Source organism: Nyctereutes procyonoides, unplaced genomic scaffold (assembly GCF_905146905.1).
Source record: "Nyctereutes procyonoides isolate TBG_1078 unplaced genomic scaffold, NYPRO_anot_genome, whole genome shotgun sequence".
Lineage (NCBI taxonomy): Eukaryota > Metazoa > Chordata > Mammalia > Carnivora > Canidae > Nyctereutes > Nyctereutes procyonoides.
Window position 1 is genome coordinate 70,008,328 of NW_026575049.1, and position 4,865 is coordinate 70,013,192.

Here is a 4,865-nt window from a genome sequence, read left to right on the forward strand (position 1 = left end):
GGGCGCTGCAGGGGGCGCTGCGGGGGTCTGCGGGCAGGGGTGCTGCGGGCGGGGGCGCTTGGGGGGCGCTGCGAGAGGTCTCTGGGCAGGGGCTCTCTGGGCAGGGGCGCTGCGGGTGGGGAGCTGCGGGGGGGGGTCTGCGGACAGGGGCGCTGCGGGGCGCTTTGCGGGCAGGGGCGCTGCAGGGGGCGTTGCAGGGGGCTCTGCGGGCAGGGGTGCTGCGGGTGGGGAGCTGCGGGGGGGGTCTGCGGACAGGGGCGCTGCGGGGCGCTTTGCGGGCAGGGGCGCTGCAGGGGGCGTTGCAGGGGGCTCTGCGGGCAGGGGTGCTGCGGGTGGGGGCGCTCGGGCGGGCGCTGCGAGGGGTCTGTGGGCAGGGGCTCTCTGGGCAGGGGCGCTGCGGGTGGGGAGCTGCGGGGGGTCTGCGGACAGGGGCGCTGCGGGGCACTTTGCGGGCAGGGGCGCTGCAGGGGGCGTTGCAGGGGGCTCTGCGGGCAGGGGTGCTGCGGGTGGGGGTGCTCGGGTGGGCGCTGCGAGGGGTCTGTGGGCAGGGGCTCTCTGGGCAGGGGCGCTGCGGGTGGGGAGCTGCGGGGGGGGGTCTGCGGACAGGGGCGCTGCGGGGCGCTTTGCGGGCAGGGGCGCTGCGGGCGGGGACGGTGCAGGGGGTCTGCGGGCAGGGGTGCTGTGGGCAGGGGTGGGGAGCAGGACCCACGGCGGGACCCACGAGCTTGGCCGTAGCCTGCTCACACTAGGCGGGAGGGAGGCGGGGCTCCCCAGAGCCCAGCAGAGAATTTGTGCCAGCAGGTCTCCCAGCTCCCCCCATCCCCGTGGGGAAGTCGTGACCTCAGGGACGCGCGGCCACAGCACAGTGTTAAGGGCAGCCGGCTGTCGCCTATAGGGCCTGGGCTCCGTCCTGAGGAGGGGTCCCTCAGGGGTCCCTGGTCCCACATCATGACTGCTGCCCCAGTGCACCCAGCCCAGCCCGCCGGTGGAGAACAGGGCAGCGCAGCAAGGGGGCCCAGACGGGGGCTGCTGGGGTGGCAGCCGCCTGGGTGGCCCTTTGGGGATTTGTGGCTTGAAATCTGGGCAAGTGGACGCAGTCTGGGTAGAGAATGGAAGACCCATCGGTTTCTTGGGGACTAGCCCTAGGTTCCCTGAGGACGGGCCATAGGGGACACTATGCCCCCAGGAAGTGACCCATCTTCTCGGATGCCCCAAGCTGAGGGACCACCTCTCCTCTCTCGCCGCCTCCAGCCTGGCTGCTTAGGGTGGACCCACTTTCTTTGGGGGCTGAGGGAATCCCTTGCTGTTTTCCTGGCCTAAAACTCAGACTCTCACGGTTGAGTCTTGTTAAGTTTGTTTCATAGGAGCAGAGGGGCCTCGTTTCAAAAAGGACACATCGGGCCATCGGCCTCAACATTTGGGCCGGAACAGCGGTGCCGGAAGAGGCCTTCGGAAACGACTGCTTTCCAGGTCTCCGTCAGAGGACACCTTGCTGTCCCTCCCGCCCTTGATGGTCTGCAGCGAGAGGTGTGTGGGGAGTCCTGCGGCACGTCTTTTCCAGCGTCCACACCGCCGGCCCAGGGAGCACCCCCCGCCCCCCAACGCCTGCAGCGCCCACCTCCTGGCTGCTGCTGCCCTGTTGGGGGGCTCTTCTGCCTCCTTCCCAGGCTAGCCGGCCCGGTTCCAGGAGGGGGGACATCAGTCCTCACTGCCCTTGTCCTGTTCTCCGGGCCACCCAGCGAGGCCTGCTCCCTGCCGGGACGCGCTCAAGTCCACTCTGGCTGCCAGCTTGCTGCCCAGCCCGGCAAGAGGAAGGCTCAGCAGCCTCGCCTTCTCTGGCCGCTGCCCGCGCGCAACGTCGTGGGTGGGGGGAAGTAGCAGCACAATCAAACCCATGAGCTTGTCCCCTTCGGGACTATAAAATCTTTTTAATCAAGAGATAATTTGGTATCTTGTAAACTACAGAGTACTCCAATCAAAGTACATCCAGGGCTTTGAAATCCTTAATTCTCCGCCAACGTGTTCAAGAGCCAGTCCGCGTCCACGGTTTTATGAACCTTCCAGCTCACTCATGTCGAACAGATCATCAGCATTTTCTTACAAAACATCTATGACTTTTTTGGTGAACTGAACTGAGATAATTTTTGAACATTTATTTATAGAGCTAGGAGGAATCCTGATATCCTGACATGCGAACACCCTGCCTTGGGCATCTTCTAGATCTCATTCAATCCTCACAACAACAATCCTCAACAACAAGATGGAGTCCATCGTCCTTATCTTACTTTTATTTGAAAATTAGACCGAGAGCGTTTAGCAACCTGGAGTTGCAAGGCCGGCAAGTGGCAGAGCCTGACCTAGAAAGCACGAGGAGCTGGTTCCAAGGCCGATGTGCTGGCTTCTTTGCTAAGCTGCCTCAGTTTCCACACTTTTAAGAAGGATGATATTGGACTCATTGGGTTGATGTGGGGACTAGGTGCAAGCATTCACCTGCATGCTTAGCGCAGTAGCCCTTATCGAAAGTTATAGTCATCGGGGCGCCCGGGTGGCTCAGCGGTTGAGAGTCGGCCTTTGGCTCAGGCCGTGACCCCGGGGTCCCGGGATCGAGTCCCGCGTCGGGCTCCCCGCAGGGAGCCTGCTTCTCCCTTGGCCTGTGTCTCTGCCTCTCTCTGTGTCTGTAATGAATAAATAAAATCTTTTTTTTAAAAAGTTACAGCTGTTGTTTAAAGAAAATCTCTCTCAGTGGAAATACCGTTCCCCTCTCTCAATTTGCTGGCATTACCCTTATTTTATCATTTCCTTATCGTGCCTTTGCTCGCGCCTGCTGTGAGCGTGTGCGTATGTGTGAGTGCGAGCGTGCCTTCCTATGGGGTCGTTTCACAGCTTCCTCAGGAACGATGAATTTAGTTTCTCAGCCCGTAAAAGGAATGATGGGGGAGGGGATTTCAGGATGCCATTTAAAGTCAAGAAATCCTTTTCCGCCAAGGACGGCGTGATGTTTCCGTGTGTCAGCAGCGTGGACTACGACTCCGGCTGAGCTGAGTGGAGTCCTAGCGCTCTGCGCCTCGCGGCGTGGCAGCTGTCTCGCCGGGCCCTGAAGGTGCCTGTGGTACCCGAGGAACACGTGGCCTTCGCTCTAGGAGTACGCCTGGGCCGCGAGCTCGAGCCCGGCGCCTCCTGTGCCAAGCCAACGTCAGCCTCTCCTCCCTGTGCGAACAGGAGAGCTGGTCGTGTTCTCAGGCTGGTAACATCCCACTGCCCGTTTTCCCTTTCTTTCCGTCTACATACGTGTTACGGAGCCTGTGTTTAAGGAGTCCCCCCTCTTGCCTGTAATGAGCCTCTCCCTCTTTCCTGACTCATCTGGGAAGTGACTGGGGCCGCAAGCCTTGGAGTCTTTCCTGAATGATTCAAGCCAGCTGAGCTTACTGTGGAGCTCGGCAGTTACCCAACGTGCTGGTGAGTAAATGGCCTGGACGTTCCTTTTTTTTTTTTTTTTTTTTAGCATTTGATTCCTTTACAAAAAAATTATGGGCATTCAATTTGCCAACATATAGTATAACACCAGTGCTCACCCCATCACGTGCCCTCCTCTGCGCCCATCACCCAGTCACCCCGTCACCCCATCCTCCCGCCCGCCTCCCCTTCTGCAACCCTTTGTTTCCCAGAGTCCAGAGTCTCTCAAGATTTGCCTTCCTCTCTAATTTTTCCCACTCAGTTCCCCTCCTTACCGTATGGTCCCTTTCACTATTTCCTATATTCCACCATGAGTGAGACCCTAGGATGATTGTCCTTCTCTACCTGACTTAGGTCACTCATTGACCTCCAGTTCCGCCCACGGCGCAGCACCTGGCGGGTGTTCGTCCTTTCTGAGGCCCCCTCATGTTGCACTGTGTGTACAGACCACAGCTTCTGCATCCGCTCACCCTCCCAGGACACCCAGGCTCCTCCGCAGTGTGGCTCCCGAGGACACTGCCGCTGCCAACACCGGGGGCGGGTGTCCCCCGCGTTTCATTGCATCTGTGTCTTTGGGGTGAATGCCCCGCAGGGCAGTGGCCGGGTGGGAGGCAGCCCTCCGTCCAGCCTCTTGAGGACCCTCGGCGCTGCTTGGGCCTGGACGTTCAGAGGGCGGAAGCTCGGCTGCGGGGCCACAGCGCCCTTGGGGGCGATTCCTGCAGACACGCTGCCCGGAGCAATGCCCGGAGCAAGGCCCGAGCTGGCTTCGGCGCTTGGGACCTCCCGGGGTGGCAGCAGCGGTCGGGGGCACCGGCCCGTGGTGACCAAGTCTGGAGAACTGTGCTTGCAGGGGGAGGTCTGCTGTGTCAGGGGGTCCAGGAGCACAAGGCAATGCCCGGAGGCGTCTGCGGCCTCCGCCGTCAGTCTAGCGCTTGCCTCTAACCAACAGGATATCGGGGCCTCGTCCTCGTCCGCGGTCCCCACCCGCGGGGGCTCCGGGCGCCGCACCCCGATGCACACACGCACCCACCGCTCGCCCGGGGGAGGGGCCAGGCCGTGACCCCGGGTCCCAGGTCGAGCCCGCGGCGGCCCCGGGAGCCCGCGGCTCCCTCCGCCCGCGTCGCGGCCTCTCCCTGCACCTCGGGAGCGCGCAGGCCCATCCGGGACCGGGTCACGCCTCCCCCGGGGCGCCCAGTCGGACGGAAGAACCGGGAATTCGCCTCGAGCTCGAGGGAAGGACACACGGACTTGCGGGGATGAGACCTGGGAGCCGGAAGGACGCAGCTGCCGGCAGGGCTCCCCGGGGCGCCCCGAGGGGCGGGGGCTGCGGGCAGGGCTGGCGGGGGGGGGGGGGGGGGAGGGAAGGGGGAGGGCAGGGAGTGGGGAGGAAGGGGGGAGGGGGACGGGGGAAG

General features: G+C 62.8%; 1 long non-coding RNA gene across 1 annotated transcript; it reads left to right on the forward strand.

The window, feature by feature from the left end:
* The first annotated feature begins 716 nt into the window (after positions 1-716).
* On the forward strand, positions 717-2,713 carry LOC129511505 (uncharacterized). The gene is made up of 2 exons (XR_008664842.1): positions 717-1,527; positions 1,966-2,713. It is a non-coding gene; the product is annotated as an uncharacterized LOC129511505 (long non-coding RNA).
* The last annotated feature ends 2,152 nt before the right edge of the window (positions 2,714-4,865 follow it).